At 36.7% G+C, this 20,295-nt stretch overlaps 1 pseudogene; it reads left to right on the top strand.

Moving 5' to 3' along the window:
- The first annotated feature begins 6,046 nt into the window (after positions 1-6,046).
- Positions 6,047-19,849, top strand: LOC114309158 (cation/H(+) antiporter 15-like; annotated as a pseudogene).
- Positions 19,850-20,295: the final 446 nt, after the last annotated feature.

Here is a 20,295-nt window from a genome sequence, read left to right as displayed (position 1 = left end):
GCAAAAAGTTCCGTCTCTTAAACCCCCTTTTCTTGTAGTGACTATATAAATAATATATATTACATCTATAATCATGTGGTGTTATAGAGACGTAGTGGGAAATGTGTGATGCATAAGGTTTATGGTGTGGGAGGTTGGTGGTTTGAGTCTTCATAAGAGTGGATGCAAAGCTTAACAATGAATTATTTTTTTTCACGGATGAAGCTTTTGGCAACTAAAAATGTTGGTTGCTGTTTGGTAGCTTTTGGCGACTAAAGATTTTGGTCGGTGATTCCTTTACTATTGGCGACTAAAACATTGGTCGGTGAATGTATGATTTTAAAGAAATATAATTGACTATTGGTGACCAAAATTTTGGTCGCTAAAGACTTGCTTTTTGCCGACCAAAGGTTTTTTAGTCGGCAAAACCCTCCAAAACCTTTCCTGACAGGGTTTTGGCGACAAATGTAGCGACCAAAATTTTTTGTCGCAGAATGGCTTTGATGACCAAAAAACAGACAATTGGCGACTAATATTTTAGTAGCTAAAAGTGACTTTTTTTGTAGTGTATTTTCGTATTCAGATTAAATATGTTCTTATATTAGTCTTGTTTCATATTTATGCTCTATGATGTAATTTATCAAGTATGGTTTTATTTGATGTTCTTTTAGTTAATTTAATAAAGCATGAATTTATTTATTTTGTTTCAATTACCCAATTTAAACAACAATCTTAAAACAGATTATGTATTTTTCATGGAAAAAATAAATAGATTCATACGTAATTTATATCTGTTAGCCCACTGTTGCATCATATTGTTACATATGTGACTATTGCATACTGATCATAAAAACTTGTTGCTCAGAATTGTTTATTTTCGTTTCTATGTGTGTAATAGCATGTTTGCAGAATATGTCAAGAATTATCTAAAAGTCATGATTAGGATATTGTATTATGCAATAAATGTTTGGTTCTGGAAGATCAAAATGGTGTATAGACCACTGTTTCTAATATTATAGTGCTTGATTATAAAATTAATTTCATATGAATGCTGCTGTATTGGTTTCTATGTGGTTCTATAAAACATGGCGTGAGGTTTTTTTGTGTTTTGTGTAATACCAACAAGATTTGATGCTATTGTGTATGTCTACAGTCTATTTAATATTTGTAATAGTTCACTGGTTTTTCTTTTCCCATGTACATTAGTATATACTTTTGTATAATAATAAGCTCATTATTTATAGTTTCATATATGATTGTCATAATTGGACTATGAATTTCATATAGGAATAGGATGAATGCTACTGGTTTCATCCTAATTGACTAATGTTGCATATGTATATTTTGGTTTTGCATGCTTCTAGCTGTACTATCTAATTTGCATGTGAAATTGCTTCTAGTTTTCTAGAATTATACACATAAGTTATTTCCATGTTTATTATTTAATAATTGTTATATAACTCATGGCAATAAATTTAATTTTAGTATTTGAGATTATAAATTTTCAGGTTTGTAACTTATGTATTTATTTCCATAAATAGTGTGTGATTTAATTGGATGAATTAAATTTTGAATTAAATTTATTTATTTTGGAGTAATAAAATTTGTGTAACTTGCTTATATTTATTTACATGGTTATTGTGAATTAAATTCTTATATAATTCAAGGCAATTAATTTGTAATTTAATAGTTAGAGTTGTAAGTTTTGTAAGTTATTTTGGAGTTATAAGGCTTTGTAACTTGTATAGTATCTTAATTCATTATTTATTTTTCTATTCTATGATTTGCTAGAAAGTTAAATAATATTTGATTGTATATACAATTTCTTTAGATTAGTTGCTTTGTATTATGTTGTCGTTTGCTACTAACTTTCTTTGTAGGCATACCTAAGCGTGGAAAGGAATTTTATGGACTACTTATAATCCTCAATTGGATTGGTTTATTTTTCCTTTATATTTGAAACAATTTTTGTCTTGAGATTTATTTGGTTTGTTTGCCAAGTTTGTAAAAGCAAGTTTTCTTTGCTTATAATGTTGTAGCAATTGTTTTACATTGCTTGTAAAAGTTTTGGACCTTGGTTTGTTTTAACCTAGTTCATCCCTTGGAAATTTAATTTTAAAAATTGTTTCTCACGAACTAGGAGTTAACATGCTCTTGAAAGTTTTGTCAAAAGGTTAACTGGATTTTAAGTGCGACCATTGTGACCCTTCCAGTCTTCCTGGGAACATTCTTGACCATGTTCGATTCTAGGTTTAGTGGTGAGACTAATTTTGAATTAACTTTTCAACAATGGGATTTTCCAGTATTAAGTTTCAATTCTGAAAAACACAGAACGTGATATTCTGGTGTAATTTTCAGAAATGGCCTCTATCACTAATGCTACTGCTACTGCTAACGTTGGTGGGGATCTGAACTCCGGGCAACTAGGTTGCCAACCCCTACTGTTGTGACCTCTGTGGTCAACCCTGGTGTTATTCCGGCTGTTCTAAGAGGACCGCTCAGTCATCATGAGTACCCAGAGAAATTTCCTAGGGTGAACTTCAAGAGATGGCAGCAAAAGATGTTGTTCTACTTGATCACATTGAACCTTGCAAAGGTTTTGAGCGAGGATCCTCCAGTTCTGGCAAAGAATGAGCCATACAGGCAGAAAGTCATGGCGTTTGACACATGGAAGCAGACAGACTATCTTTGCTGGAACTATGTGTTCAACAGCTTAGCAGACTCACCATACAGTGTATTTTGTGCCATGAGCCCAGCAAAGGAGTTATGGGAATCTCTGGACAAGAAATACAGGACTGAGGATGCCAGGGCAAAGAAATTTGTAGTTGGCCGGTTCTTGGACTTTAAAATGATCGATTCAAAAACTGTTCCAAGAGTTCCAAGTGATCTTGCATGAGATTCATGCTGAGGGGATGCCATTGAACGAGTCATTCCAAGTTGCTGTGATCATTGAGAAACTTCCCAATGGTTAGAAGGACTTCAAGAACTGCTTGAAGCATAAGCAGAAGGAAATGTCTGTTGAATAACTAATTGTCTGACTCTGAATTAAGGAGGATAATAGAAAGAAAAGAGGGAGTACCTCCTCTGTGAAGGCTAATAACATCGAGCATGGTAAATCTTCTGGGGTGAGGAAGAAGCCTCCTGTGAACAAGGGCTCAAAGCTGGGGCCAAGGGGTAGTGTTGCAAAGAAGCCGGCATACAAGCCGCAAGAACCTGGTTATCGGTTCTTAAGGAAGTGCTACAACTGTGGTAGCGAGGGGCATCAGGCTAGTGACTGCCACAAGCAGAAGAAGCCATACAAGACCAAATCTCGTGCTCATATGCCAGATATACAAGAGCACTCCCACGAGAAGGATGATATGCACTTGTCTGCCGTTGTCTCTAAGGTGAATCTAGTGGGTTCAAATCCAAGAGAATGATGGATTGATGCTGGGGCTGCACGCCACATCTGTTCCGAGAAGGAGCTGTTTACAACTTTCGAGCCGGTTACAAACGGTGAGAAGTTGTTTATGGGAAACTCTGCTACCTTGATTGTTGAGGGAAAAGGAAAGGTGGTCCTGAAGTTGACTTCAAGAAAGGAGCTGACCTTGAACGAAGTTCTATATGTTCCGGACATTCGTAAGAATCTTGTCTCAGGGTCTCTTCTTAGCAAACATAGTTCTCACTTGGTTTTTGAGTCTGACAAGGTCGTTTTGACCAAGAGCAGAGTGTATGTAGGTAAGGGTAATATGTTGGGGGGTATGTTTAAACTCAATGTAATGATTGTTATCCGAAAGATAAATAAAAATGCATCTTCTTCTGCTTACATGCTTGAGTCTTCTAATTTATGGCATGATAGACTAGGACATGTGAACTTTGAATCTTTACGTAGATTAATTAAGTTAGATCATATACCATCTTTTAAGATTAATCCAAAACACAAGTGTGAGACTTGTATTGAAGCGAAGTTGACAAGATCTTCATTTCATTCTGTTGAAAGAAGTTCAAAGCCGTTGGACTTAGTGCATAGTGATGTGTGTGACTTAAAGTTTATACAATCACATGGTGGCAATAAATATTTCATCACTTCTGTTGAAGATTGCACTAAATATTGTTATGTCTATTTGCTCAAAAGCAAAAATGAGGCTATTGACAAATTTGTTCTTTATAAGAATGAAGTTGAGAATCAATTAGGCCGCAAGATTGAGGTTTTAAGAAGTGATCGTGGTGGTGAGTATGAATTATCGTTTATGGAGATTTGTACTCAATTTGGAATTATCTACCAAACTATGGTGCCTTATTCTCCTCAGTGAAATAGGATTGCTGAACGGAAAAATAGGACACTAAAGAAGATAATGAATGCAATGTTGCTAAGTTCTGGATTGCCACAGAACTTGTGGGGGGAAGCAATTCTCTTTGCGAATTACACTCTAAATAGAATCCCTTGGAAAAAAAGTAGACAAGACTCCATATGAGTTCTGGAAAGGCTGGAAGCCTTCTTATAATTTCCTATGAATATGGGTTGTCTTGCAAAAGTGGTGATACCTACACCCAAGCGGGTTAGGATAGGTCCAAAATCGTGGATTGTATATTCATTGCTTATGCATAGAATAGTAGTGCATATAGACTCCTTGTGCACAAGTCTGATATTTCAAATATCCATAAGAATACCATAATGGAGTCAAGGAATGCGTCTTTCTTTGAAAACACATTTCCTTGCCGAACCTGAGGGGAGGATCAAAGTTCTGAGAAGGAACTTGAAGATAATGATCAAGATGATGATCAAGTAGATGATCAAGATGAGAAAGTCGATGAGCCGAGAAGGAGTAAGAGGGCTAGGACTACCAAGTCCTTTGGCCCGGACTTCTTGACTTATATGTTAGAGGGAGAACCTCGAAGTTTTCATGAAGCGGTGACTTCACCAAAAAATCCCTTATGGAAAGAAGCTATTAAAATTGAAATTGACTCCATCTTACAGAACCATACTTGGGAGTTGGTTGATCTAACCCCAGGCAGTAAGGCCTTGGGGAGTAAGTGGATCTTTAGAACAAAGATGAAGGCTGATGGGTCAATTGATAAATATAAAGCTAGACTAGTTATCAAAGGATATAGGCAGCGAGAAGGCCTGGATTATTTTGATATGTATTCACTTGTGACAAGAATTACATCTATTCGCATGGTGATTGCGATAACCGCTTTACGTGGTCTAGAGATATATCAAATGGATATAAAGACAGCTTTCTTAAATGGAGATTTAGATGAAGAAATCTACATGGAACAACCCGGGGGGTTTTCAGCTCCAGGGAAAAATAAGAAAGTCTGTAAGCTTGTCAAGTCATTATATGGTTTGAAACAACTGCCTAAGCAATGGCATGAGAAGTTTGACAATGTTATGTTGTCAAATAGATTTAGAATCAATGAGTGTGACAAATGCATATATGTTAAAGGCACTGACAGAGGTTATGTCATTTTGTGTCTATACGTAGACGACATACTCATTGTTGGTAGTAATGATGAAATGGTTCAAACTACCAAGAGATTATTAAACTCAAAGTTTGACATGAAAGATATGGGCCTTGCAGATGTCATTCTAGGTATTAAGATTATCAAAACATCTAGTGGTATTGTACTTTCTCAGTCTCACTATGTTGAGAAGATACTTGAGAAATTTAGTAAATCAGATACGAGTGTGTCTTAGACACCAATAGACGTGAGTCTACATTTGACCAAGAATAATGGTGAGAGTGTCTCTCAGCTAAAATATTCTCGGGTCATTGGAAGTTTGATGTATCTGATGAGTTGTACAAGGCCGGATATAGCCTACTCTATTAGCAGGCTTAGTAGATACACGAGTAATCCTAATGCCACTCATTGGAGAGGCATTATGCGCGTGTTAGGTTATCAATGCTGCACCCGGGATTATGGGCTGCATTATACCAGATACCCAGCGGTACTAGAAGGGTATAGTGACGCTAACTGGATATCTGATATAAAAGACTCCAAATCCACTAGTGGTTATGTGTTTACCCTCGGAGGGGCAGCCGTGTCTTGGAAATCTTCCAAGCAAACGTGTATATCGAGATTAACGATGGAATCTGAGTTTATTGCGTTGGATAAAGTAACTGAAGAGGCTAAATGGCTTCGCCAGTTCGTTGAGAATATTCCACGTTGGCAGAAACCTGTGCCTGCTATCTGTATTCATTGCGATAGCCAATCGGTGATTAGACGGGCGCAGAGTCATATGTATAATGGAAAGTCTAGACATATCCGTCGTAGACATAATTCCATACGACAACTACTCTCTAATGGAATTGTCTCTCTATACTATGTAAAGTCTAAGGACAACATTGCGGATCCGCTAACCAAAGGGTTAACTCGAGAGTTAGTAGAAACATCATCAAGATGAATGAGGTTAAGGCCTTTAGTAATGTTACCGGAACAGAAAACCCAACCTAGTTGACTGGAGATCCCAAGATCTAGGTTCAAAGGGACAACCTAATTTCATGTAATGGATGAGTCACTAAAGAGGTAAATCCTCTTGTCCATTCCTTTGTGCAGTGATACCCGATGGGGGTAGAAGGTTAAGCTAATGCTTTTAATGACCTCTCATATGATAGTCAACCGGGGTATAATGAGATACCTTATATAGGTCACCTATGTGAGTGCGAAGTGGGGCCGCTTCTTTAAGAATTGGTAAGGCTGAATTCTTTAAAACCACTCACTAAACCAAGCTAGTGTTCCAGAGCCATACTGGACACATAAGTGAGAACAAGAACAATGGTTGGACTAACTCCTGTGTGAGGTCTATTATCTCGGTTTACAAAAACGGCAGAACAGTTCAAGACATCACGTTCACTGGTCAGCCAGTAAATCCGATAGGTTGTCACTATGAAAGGTTCAAGGCCAACAGCTACCTTTTCTGATGCAGGGTTAGTCTGTGTGCTCTCCCTCTGAGTCTTTGTTGAACGGTGTCCCTTTGTTGAGTCATTTGGTCAATTTTTATTCTTGTGGGAGATTGTTGGAAAAAATGAATTTTTGGTGACTTTAACTAAATATTGAAGTGGGTCCCAACCATCTATTGTGTTGGGTCTAAGTGGATCTAGATACTTTGCAATAAGATCTTTACACCACAAATAGAATGGCCAAAAACCATTGAGAATTGAATGAGAAATTGCCCCATAAAGTTAGCTTCATGAAAGAGTTAATGGGGTTTGTAACTTCTACCTTTATTGCAGAGTTTAATAGTGCATTAATGGGGTTTGTAACTCCTGCCTTTATTGCAGAGGTTAATGGTGTATTAGTGACCAACCATAAAGGTTGGAGGCTTCTCCTCTCTCCCCTATATATGTATAAATTGAGACCCTCTTGTCAAGTCTCAAACACAGAAATTGCTTCTCCTCTCCCCCTATAGGAAAATGAGGATTTAACGGCGTTTAATTAACGACGTTTTGTTAAACATCACTTTTTTTGATAATTAACGGAGGAAAATGAGGATTTAACGGCGTTTAATTAACGACGTTTTGTTAAACATCACTTTTTTTTATAATTAACGGTGTTTTTTAAACGTCGCCTTTGTTGTTAGGTGAAACGGTACCGTTTTGTAAATAGAAGACGTTTAAAAAGCGCCTCCAAACCCTGTCTCTCTTCACACCCTCTTCCTTGTCTCTCTTCACACCCTCTTCTATCTCTTTAAACTTATATTTTGAAAACCCTGTTTTGAGCACTGCCGTCTCCTTGTCACTCACTCAAATCTCTCTCTCTCTCTCTCGATTCTTCTTCGGTTCAGTGATTCTGCTTCGATTCTTCTTCAGTTCGGTGATTCATCTCGGGATTGCAATTTCGAAGTTTGATTTTGAGCATAGATCCGTGATTCATCTCCGTGGATTTGGAACTCTTCGTCTTCTTCAATCAGAGGTTAGTTCCTCTCTCTTTCTCTTACTCAAATCTCTCTAGATTCTTCTTAAGTTCAGTGATTCTTCTTCGATTTTTCTTCAGTTCGGTGATTCATCTCGGATTGCGATTTCGAAGTTTGATTTTGAGCATAGCTCCATGATTTATCTCCGTGGATTTGGAACTCTTCGTCTTCTTCGATTAAAGGTTAGTTGCTCTCTCTTTCTCTCACTCAAATACAAGATCTTGAGCTATGTGCTTTTGAGCATTCAACGGATGGTTTCTTGCTTTGCTGTTAGATCTCTCTGAATTTGGCAGGTTCCTTGATTGTTTCTATGCCATAGAATGATCTTGTGAAGTATTTCAGAGAGGATTTGCGTTCCAGAAACAATCGAACCCAGATTGAGTGTGTGGATCTTGTTGGATTCTTAATTGATAACCATGGAGCAGAGGTAACATATGGAATGCTTTTTGATCTTTTTTCTTCTTTGGAAGGTACTGAGTCTTCTATAATTTGCCTACAGATTGTGGGACAGTTAAAATCCTTGCAGCTTGTTGCAAGCCTAACAGCAGAACGAGATGGTGAAATTCGGAAGGCTGCTTTAAATACTCTAGCTACAGGTTATAAGATCTTTGGTGAGTTTTGCTCTTATCAAGCTATAGACTTTATTTGGTGTTTGGTTTCTTAGAATACATAAGGGCTTGAAGTTTTAAATCCTGCTTAATTTTTAATTGATTGCTTCTAGGTCTTGTGTTTGTTTTAATCTTTTTTCCATTAATTTTAACTTTGGGAAGAAATGCCAATGCTTACGGAAAATTATTTATTTAGTAGTTTTCTTACAATGTTTATTGTATTCTTTGGTGTCAGCTGCTTAGGCTGTCTGACTCAATTTTTTCATAGGTGATGACATATGGAGATATGTTGGAAAGCTGACAGAAGCTCAAAGGAGCGTGTTAGATGTAGATTTAAATGGAAGGTTGGTACATATTTGCACTAATTGTTGTGTTTTAAGTGTTTCTGCTTCTTCCATTCATCATGCTGTGTTTTGTCAGGCCCGAGACAAGGACAAAAAGAATGAGGGAAAACCTGGAGAAGCAAGGGCTGTTTTAGGCATTCTGTTAGGGAAAATGGGTGTGTCTCTCTAAATTTTATACTAAAGACCTTCTATATTAATTTTACAACTTTAAAAATGACAATACTAATAAAAATGAAAGATGGTATAGTATATTATGGATAATGATTTATAAGTGATAGGGTTTATATAGATATATAGACATATATACAGAAGAGATAAGAAATAAAAATGAATGTTCATGGTAATATTTGATATTTTAGTCTTATTTTAGAATTAAATAAGACAAGTTTGATTTTAGTGCTTCTCCAATATCAATAGTTATATTTTGCTGGGACCAATAACAATATATTTCCTAATTTAGTTGCTTTTTTTATTCTTAGATGATTGATTGAAGTAATTAATTGAAACATTAAACTGCAAACCCTAGAATTCAGCAATTCAAACAACGTCATGTATTCTCACTAGGTCTTGTTTGGGCTCTTTAAGTGGGGACATCGATCCTCCTGGGTATGGTTCTAAGGAAATTTTCTTGTATATTATCATTGGTATATTTTTGGTGGGTCAATTGAAGGGGTTGGATGATATATATATACTATAAATTTGTCCTAAGCGCGATGGGGCTTTTTTGGGCTTATCTAAAATTCCTTATTGGTGCATGTGCCCATGCCCAGGGAAATTCTCGCCATATAATATATATATATATATATATATATTATATTGACTTTGTTTCTTTGTCTTGGAATTTGAAGGGTTCTTTTGAGGAGGTTGCACCTTTACAATATTGAAAGAATGGATAACGCAGCACTTTGTGCAGCTTTGTCAGCCTGCCCATCTCTCCTTGATCTAGAGATTGTTTGCCTGTAAATTTTATTTAGTTGGTTTCGAATTCTGTTACATATTGGTATGCTATACTTGTGGTAATTTGTGGTGGTAGCTCATATATTTTCTCTGCAGTGGAAGATTTCTGGTTTTTACTTTTGTTCCTTGGAATTCATTTGGATCAATTTGTCTTCATGTAGGTGGTTGGAACAATATGGAACAGTACTATTGTCTTATTGTCTTATTACTCATCTTTTGTAGGGATGCTATTGTGAGTTGGGTGCAAAGGAAGACGGGACCTGGTATAAGTTATGAAGCTCTGAGAAACGGGTTATCAAAAATTTCTGGGTGCTTGCATAAGTTATGAAGCTCAAAGAAACAGGTTATCAAAAATTTCTGGTGTTAAATTTACGCTTATAGTATTAATGTTCTTGGTTCTAATAATTTGTTTGGAAATCCTTCGCCACTCTTTTTCAGGTAGGAGCTCCTCTGGAAGAGGATTTAGGTAGTTGGGGCATCATTTTTTTCCAACAACAGTGCCTGATGCTATTTTCACAAGCTTCAGCTGGAAAGGAGGTGCAAAGAGCTTTCAATTTCAATATAGTTGAATTTCTTGTGTGGAGAAATTTCTTAACTTAAGACAAATTTATAGTTTTCATGCTTCCTTTAATAGTATAATAGATTCATCATATATCCTACCAATGAAGAAATAATTGAGCATTACAAAATGCTAAAAGATCTACTGAAGAGTGTTAGTCTCCCAGTCCAATTTTTATTTGCGAAGGTTATGAGGTGAATGCAGTGAGGTATGTTGTTCAATTTAAGTAACTGTGTTATGGTGCTGGAGCTTGCAATTATTTACCTATTTTAGATGGTGGAATTGGTTTTAATCATTGTAAAGTTTTTAATTTCTTGTCAACTCTCCAACTCAACTATGACCATATATGATTTTGGAAGTCCTAATAGAGTAGACATTGTTGGAAGGCTCTAATCGTGCTACTTTCTTGAAGGAGAAAAGCAATCTCTTCACCAAGATAGGTAATTATGGACTCTTTCAGTTGATGTCAGTGTAATTTAGTGTAAATTTAGTAACTTCAGCCTTTCATTACATCTTAGCAGAGTGAAAATTGCTTAATAAATCCAATTAAATTTATGTGTGCGCTTTAAAAGCAAGAACCATTTATCTCCATTGAGTATGGAATATCATCTAATTGGTTGGTAACTATGTCAAGTTGCAGAATAGAATTAGCTTCATTAATTTATTTGTCTATTTTCTTCATGGTTGAGTTAATGAATATTTTTTTCTCACTCATACTTTTGTGTTTTGTTTAATTTTCTTAATTGCTGTTGCTTATTATGAAAAGATTATTTTTAATAGGCCCGTAAGGATGCCACCCTGCTGGTTGCAAATCTGCAGACGCAATAGGTTTATTCACGTTTGATTGCTTTTGACTATATACAACTTGCAAATTTCGATGTTGCTGCCGATGCTACAGAAACCTTTAAGGTAGTTTTTTCTGCTAGTCATTGCTCTCCATCTGGGCTTTGTTGTTGTAACGCCCCGAAAATACATAAAATCCATCTCTTTTGACATGCATTGATATAAAAGAAACCAACCATTTCATTTCATCAGAGTAAACTTTACAACGGTATTACATGTTAACAACAAAAGCAAATGCCCTATGGGCTTACAGCTTTCCAAGTCAACACTTGGTTACACAAAAGTAGAGTACTAACTCTATACAAAATAAGCCCTTGGCTAGATGTACGTGTAATACAAACAAATAAACAAAAGAGTCTTCAACTCTCGTCATCATCCAGGCTATGTCCTTGGAGGAGGCATGCTACCTGTACCTGAAAATAATGTCCCATATAGGGTGAGCCAACGCCCAGTAGAGATATGCTAAACACAGTATGAGCAATAACTAAGACATTAGCAATTGATAAATGTTCAATTTCCATAAATCAATTCATAACCCATTTCCATTTTTATAATCACTATGGCCATGTTTCATTTCATTTTCCATTTCTTAACAATTTCACAATTTATATTGATGGCTCAGAACCTGGCCAACCACTTATGAGACAATGACTCATATTAAACGTTTCTCATTACACAATAGATAAGCCTACTAGCTATATCGACATCTCAACAGATAAGCATACCAGCTGTATCCACACTTCAACAGATAAGCATATGAGCTATATCGACACTTCCATAGATAAGCATATGAGCTGTATCACCACGCTATCTGACAAGCATATGAGCTGTATCAGTGAAGTCCATCCCCTATCTCCTCCTAAACAACATCCGGTTCAGAGGTCCATCCCCTATCTTCCCCTAAACCGTGGAGTACATCCCCTATCTCCTCCCACACACACAACGTATATACACATAGGTCATATACACAATCAATCAATACATAATGTTAATGTATTCTATCAACCGTCATACTCTATGACATAACCAATTGATTAGTTTTAGTTTGCCTAATCATCATGCATTGTCTACAACAATCAAAACTACCCTCCACCGGTAGCCCAAGCACTTATTTCTAAACAAATAATAAAAGCTCCAACAGATAAAATATCAATGTTTTCAAAAGTGAGCGATTAACAAATCCAATTCCACTATTCTACCATATAATGAGCCAATTTCATTTTTTCCAACACAATTCCATAAGTCCACAATTTCCCAAATTAATTATACCAATTAATTTACACCACAAATTAGGGTTTTCTACCCCATTTCCCAATATTGGCCCAATGGCCTATATATCAACAAACAACGACAATATCATTATTTTGAAACCCAACAATACCCATTTTAGGATCAAAATAGCAAACCCTCTTTTAGCATTTTGAAATCCTAGGTCCCAAATTTTCCTAACTTTAACACTTTATCAAAACAACCAAAGATCTATGTCAAAGACCATAAGAGTGAGTAGGAATCCCTACCTCAAATTCGGAGTTCAAGGGAAGAATATGAAGAAACTCAACGTGCTCCAAAACTCAATATTTTCGGATCAAAACGTAGCCCTCGATGATCAACCCAACTTTCGTAAAGACCGAAGGTGAGGAAATCACTCCTACTAGATCAATACCTAGAGAGAAGAGAGTTTCTAGAGAGAGAGGCTCTCAAAATATCTTTTTAGAATACAAGAGAGAGAGAGAGAGAGGAAGTGTACAAAGTGATTCAAAAATGCCCAGCTGCCCTCTATTATATGACATTCCCGCTCGAGCGAAAAACACAACGCTCGAGCGTCAAGCACAAAAATCTGGACACGCTCGAGCGCAATAATGTCCGCTCGAGCGCCAAGACACAAGAATAAAGTACATCCGCTCGACCGCGAAAACCAGTTCGCTCGAGCGTAGATTTTCCTCTCCCAGAACTTACACCAAAACTGTACTACCCGCTCGAGCGCCAACAAACCCGCTCGAGCGCAAGAAACCCGCTCGAGCGTAGAAAACACATCTGTAGAAGTTTTGCAGAGACATGAAATGCTGGAAGGGTGCAAACCCCGCTCGAGCGCAAAACGACCCGCTCGGGCGGACCATCCAAAAACTGGGCAACAACCATGGGAGCCAAAGCTCTACCAACCTGTAACAACCAAGCCCAACACATCCTAAAACTCAAACAAAAGGATTTAAAGGATAGCAACAAGATAGATACAACTACCAACTCCATGGAACCAGGTCCGGAATACAACAGAACAGTAAAGGGACAACCGGGATCGCTATAGTTGTTGCTTCTGAGCTTGAGGTTTTGTTAATGATCAATCAATTATATTGATATAGGTGGTTTTATATGTATATACTATATACACATATATAATTTAGTAATGTTGATATTTATTTCATTCTAAATCCTGTATGTATTTTTATGTGTTTATAGTTTATAGATGTATATATAAAATTATATAATATGCTAAATAAAGTGAATCTGATGATTCATGATTCACTATTCTCTCATATGCATATTTGTGAATGGAGGTCACCTTCTACATGTTTCTTTTTTTTATATTTTAATGTTTTGATGAATTGGTTTGCAGAGGAGCCAATGAAGAGACCTAAGCGTATTGTTGATATTGGATGTGGAATTGGAGGCAGTTCTAGATATCTAGCTAGGAAATATGAAGCCTAATGCCAAGGCATCACCTTGAGCCCCATCCAAGCCCAAATGGCTGAAGGTCTTGCTGCTTCCCAAGGATTAGCCAACAAGGATTGTGTGAGCTTTATTATGCTTTAGACTTTTTAGTTGGTTTTTTAAAATGAGCAAGGGAGGTAATGGAAACCCTTAGTGTACCTAAATTTCAGTTGAGTCTATGAGATTATGGTATCTCGCCTTTTATGGTTTTTCCATATATTTTTCTTTATGAGAGATCTTTATAGTTTATACCATGATTGTTAATATTGAGATCCTACATGGGAATATTCCTACCTATCCTACTTGTGATTATGCTATAATATTGATTTTACTTCGATGTGGGTGAGTGTGAAGTAATTCAACATCTGCTTGATGTCACAGAGGCTGTTGCCGTAAATTCTGTATCTGAGAAGAGTTTACCCATGAGAATGGCATTCAGATTTGCTCGACTGTTGTTCTGAACCTATTTTGTGTATGTTAAATGATTATATCACAGCACTTGTTATTGGTCTGTACCCTTTGCAACTTACAAATTATAAGATGCAAAGATTCTTTATTGGTCGGATTCAATATGTGTGTAGAGGTAGTTAATTGTGTTAGATGTGTCTTTTCAGCTGAACTTCTTTAATTAGCTCATTGTTGAGGTCTTGAAAGTATATAACTCAATGATTTTTTCCTTGTGCTGATTACAGGACAACTTGCTCGGGAAGTTTACGAGAACATTAGGAGAGAAGCTTCTTGTCTGATAATTCAGAGAGATTTTCGTATGCATCTTGCTAGGAAAGCTTATAAAGAATTGTGCTCCTCTACTATTTCTATTCAGGCTGACATGCGTGGAATGGTTGCACGTGATGAGCATCGCTTCAGAAGGCAGATTGCTTTTTATGGAAAGCTTTCATTGCTGTATTCTCTTAGACTACTTGACTACATGAATTGTGCATTTGGATGTATTATTAGGAACTCCAACAATTTCCTTTTACACTAGCTTCTGTTCAACTGAGTTCTTTAAAATTACCATACTATAAGCATTTATAATAATGTTTTTCTTTTGCAGAGCAGTTTGAAAACTGTCTCAAAATCTCTGAATACTACTTCATGGGTTTAAAATTAGCACAATTTCAAAAAAAAAAAAAAATGAAAAAGGATATCACGTCACTTAAACCCTAAATCTAATGATCATATGTTTTTAAAAAGATAAGATGGCGTTTTAAAAACGTCGCTAAATATCACAGTGATGTCATGGTACTGTTATTTAGGACATTTGGCGGCGTTTTTAAAACGCCGCCTATACTAATATCACGACGTTTTTAAAACGCCACAAAGCTTTAGCGACGGCCGCGTCCTCGACGTTTGGTGCTAAGCGTCGCAAAAGGATTTTGAGGCGTTTTTGGCACTTATAGCGGCGTTTTTTAAACGCCACTAATAGTCTGTTTTCCAGCAATGATAAACTTATGACTAATTAGAATCACCTATGACTTGCTCAATGCTCACAGGGTGGAGTGGTACTAGGTCCTTCAATATTAGGACAGAGTGAAGAATTTGCAAAAGCAGTGTTCCCTCTAAGAAGTGTAATGGTCATAGAAACAATGGCAAACGTTGGTCTCCTCTACTTCCTCTTCCTCATCGGAGTAGAAATGGACCTAACCGTAATTCACCGCACTGGAAGAAAAGCCCTAGCCATAGCCATTGGAGGCATGATACTACCTTTCATCATCGGCATCTCCTTCTCCTTCATCTTGTAACAAAAATCACACACGTCCAAAAAAACCCAAGCCACTGTCATCCTCTTCCTTGGTGTGGCTCTCTCAGTCACCGCCTTCCCTGTCCTCCCTCGCATCCTAGCTGAGCTCAAACTCCTCAGCTCCAATATAGCCAGGATCGCCATGGCATCCGCTCTTATCAACGACGTGTGTGCTTGGATTCTATTAGCTAACGTTATTGCCTTAGCCGAAAATGACACAACTTCAATGGCCGCACTCTGGGTGATCGTATCAAGCGTGGCTTTCGTGGTTTGTAGCATATTCCTCGTGAGACCGCTGGTCACATGGATGATGAAGCGAACCCCAGAAGGGGAAGCGATAAACGAATTCTACGTATGTTTGATTCTCACCGGGGTTATGGTAGCAGGGTTTATAACCGATGCTATTGGGACACATTCTGTGTTTGGAGCTTTCATGTTTGGTCTAGTTATCTCGAATGGACAACTTAGTGTCACACTCGTTGAAACGCTTGAGGACTTTGTTTCGGGGCTTTTTCTTCCTCTGTTTTTCGCAATGAGTGGGTTGAAAACCAATGTTTTGGCGATCACAGGGGCTATAACATAGGGGTACTTGATTCTGGTTATTGTTCTTGCTTTTCTTGGGAAAATTGCAGGGACTCTAGTTGTTGCAATGTATTACCAAATGCCATTTTATGAAGCGTTTACACTAGGTTTACTGATGAATACCAAAGGCCTTGTTGAAATGATTGTGCTTAATGTTGGTAGGGAACAACAGGTACTTGCTTCTTGAAACCTTTTCAATTATTCACATGCTAGTATGATAAAACAAAAAGAGCAAAACTAAGACCCAAAAAAATTACTAAAAATTTTACATAATAATTGTGTGGAAATTTTGATAGTTCTTTTAGTATCTCTAACAGTTTTGAAAGAAAAAATGTCATACCTAGACAACAAAGTTCCATCTTTTAAACACTAGACAACAAAGTTATGGATCCTACATGAATAAATTTTCACTACTACTACTTCTTTCTTCTTCTTTTTCTTTTTGTTTTGTAGTGAGAAAATGAGGTTAGAAATTCATTTTTTTTTTTTATAACCATGATAAAATCTATAGAAAGAGGTGCATAAATACAGGGACAAATAAAACTCATAGTCCTTATAGTTGGCCTCTCATAAGGGTCATCAAGTGGGCCCGCAAGTAGAAAACCCAACATTTCCAAGTCTAGCCCAGCTATCCTATGGCCTAGCCTGACCCGGCTCGACCCACTTCAATGCCCAGCCCATTCCAACCCAACTCTTAAAAGATAATTTAAGACTTTGATCAAGAATTTGTAATCTGAGCCCGCCCATAAGTTAAGTCCGTAAAATCTAGCACAGGCAAACTCAACCTGACCATCCCATTAGCCCATAACCCAAATTGTCCACTGAAAATAATTCTCGTGCACAAACTCAACACTGTCCACCGATTTACTTATTGCCTAATTTTGAACCTATATTCAATTGGGCCTATTATCATGAAATTAAAGAAAGCCCAAATGACACTAAAACTCATAAGAACACATTTCTAGAACTTATTAATCCACACAGTCAAATGGCCTAATTCCAATCCAACAGTAATATTTATTATGTTACAGGATCATTGTTCGATTATATGAGAAATGTAACAAGGAAAAGAAAAAAATAAATGAAAATACATGAAACAGGTTTAAAAAAACAAACAAACAAACAATCAAACGAACTAATGGAAATATTAAATGTTGAAAATGGAAAAAGTACAAATGGTAATAATATAAGTCTAATGGTCTCAGTCAAGCCCGATTCATTTTGATTTTAACTAATAAACATCGGGCATATGAGTGGAATATGGTTTCAATTTGCTAAGCAAGCCCAGCCCGGTCTAACTCGTTAACTGGTCAACGTTCATAAGATTCAATCCATCGATAAGGACTTGGGCATATTACTTGCGGGCTGGATAGGGACCCCAACCCGGACTATTGATAACAATTCAATCTTTATAATAATAACTACAATTATAATTTAATCTACTATTATATCCAAACACGAAATTTAGATTGACAATCCAATCTCACAATCTTATCCCCAAAGAAAATTTTTGAAAAAATTCTGTTTTTATGGCACTACACAAAAAATTCACAATTGAGAGTCTCATTTTTCATTTTGTTGTGCAGGTGTTAGATGACAGAGCATTTGCAATCATGATCATTGTAGTTGTAGCCATGACTGCGATCATCACTCCAATTGTAACCACAATCTACAAACCATCAAAAAGGTTTGCCCCCTACAAACAAAGATCAATCCAGATATTTAAACCCGAAGCCGAACTTCGAGTACTAGTTTGCATCCACACCCCTCGAAATGTTCCCACAATCATCAAACTCCTCGAAGCCTCCCACCCCACAAAAAATTCCCCATTTTGAATCTACGTCCTCCACCTCGTCGAGCTCACCGGTCGAGCCTCTTCCATGCTCATTGTCCACTCCACCCAAGGCTCTGGTAGCCCCGCCCTCAACTGGACCCAAGCCCAATCCAACCAAATTATCAATGCCTTTGAAAACTTCAAACAACGCGTCACTTGTGTCTCCGTCAACCCTCTCACCGCCATCTCTCCCTACACCATGATGCACGAGGACATTTGCAACTTGGCAGAGGACAAGCATGTTGCCTTCATTATCATTCCTTTTCACAAACAGCAAACGGTGGATGGAGGAATGCAGGTTGCCAATGCTGTATTCCGATCCATCAACCATAACATGTTGGCTAATACGCCATGCTCAGTGGGGATTCTTGTCGACCGAGGGCTAACTGGATCGACCCGTTTAGGTGCTTCTAACCAGGTTTTTGTTAATCTAACAAAATAATATTTATATAAAATCTTATAATAACAATAACAATAACAAGAAAATATAATATAAACTGAGGGAAAATAAAAGTTGAGAACAACATATTAACAATTTGTTTGACAAAACCAAGTAACACTAACATCTCTTTGCTAGATCTACTATAATTTAGAAAGAAAAGTAGTTTGAGATTGTTATTCTTAGTCTAGAAAATAACAATCACAAATAGTAAGTGCAAATATTATAAATAAAAATGACAAAAAATATGAAACAATTGGAATTTAAATAATATGACAGTAGTAATGACTGGAATATAAGTTAATTTTTTCTTCATTTTCCTCAGTTTTTCCTTTTCCTTCTAAAATCATTTCTTATATTTATAATCTAAACACAACCTTAAAAATAAAAAAAGAGTAATGTTAGGGATCATGAAAAAAATATCATGAAATGTATCATGAAGATTTTTCATCCTTTGATTAGTGTGTAATATTTTATTGTATGTGTAATCTAAAGGTGGAGAATCTTTTTTGATCATCTTCATGACATTTTTTTCATGATCCCTATAAATCTAACACAATAAATGAGTATTTTTTTGTAACAAAACTGAAAAATCGATGGGTTTAAATCTGTAATGATTTAACATAAATTCTGTATTGGATTTTGTACAACTGTTTTGAACTTAATTTCAACAGTACTGATCTTTAGACAAAATAAAAAAAAATTAAAAAATAATTTTGATTTTGTTAAAACATCCTAACAGGTTTCACACCAAGTTGTTGTCATGTTCTTCGGTGGAGCAGATGACAGAGAGCCACTATCATATGCTTGGAGGATGTCTGAGCATCCCAGAATCAGTCTGACCGTCATGCGATTCATCGCCGGTGACAATGCAATTGATCCAACGAGGGTGGAGACTAGCGCCGAACCCAACAGCCCTACCACACTGACAGTGGTGACAGACAATGATAGAGATAAATAACTAGACGAGGACTATATAAAAGAGTTTAGGGCAAGAACTGTGAACGATTCAATAATTTACAAAGAAAATGTGGTAAATAATGGAGAAGATACCATGGCGGCGATAAGATCGATTGACAATACATTATATGACCTTTTCATAGTTGGCAGAGGACAAGGCATGGTGTCGCCGCTCATGGCAGGGTTGACAGATTGGAGCGAGTGCCCGGAACTTGGTGCAATTGGTGATTTGTTGGCATCATCAGGTTTTGCGGCCACCATGTCAGTGTTGGTGGTGCAGCAGTATCTTGGAAATGGGCATGGGGAGGGACTTGAAATGCCGAACAGCCCAATCCAACATCATGAGCAGTACAACAACTTCAGCAGCCATCGGCCTAGGGCGCAGGCCTTATTCTATGAATAAGCAGAATGTGCGTTTGGAGCTCATGATTTTAAATAGCAGTATCAGAATACGTGTTAATTTTAACAATGCAGTCATACATAAATAGTATAAGTAAATATATCAACAAATATCAATATCGAAAGATAAAATCTCAATAAGTATTAGCAGATATTTAAAATTCTGATGGAGCCTTTCACATTGGTAGATGAGATTTTTCATTGATGACTACATTTTTTTTCCTTTGTAGTTTATGCTGTAATTAGGGTTTTTTTTTTAACCCTATGTTTAGAGAAGCAAATGCCTGCTTGAAGGAATAGAAAAATTATCATACAGCGTATGATTAGAACAAAGCTAGTGAACCAAATGGTTACTTTGTACTGCTTACTTCTCCCTTTTTTTTTTTTTTCTTTTTCCTGTCTATATTTTCATTTATTCGAATTATCAATATTTCAATAGACTCAGAGATC

Source organism: Camellia sinensis, chromosome 13 (genome assembly GCF_055761805.1).
Source record: "Camellia sinensis isolate YWXY chromosome 13, ASM5576180v1, whole genome shotgun sequence".
In the NCBI taxonomy this organism is placed as follows: Eukaryota; Viridiplantae; Streptophyta; class Magnoliopsida; order Ericales; family Theaceae; genus Camellia; species Camellia sinensis.
Note: the sequence above shows the minus strand (reverse complement) of the source record. Positions and strands in the feature narration are given on the sequence as shown.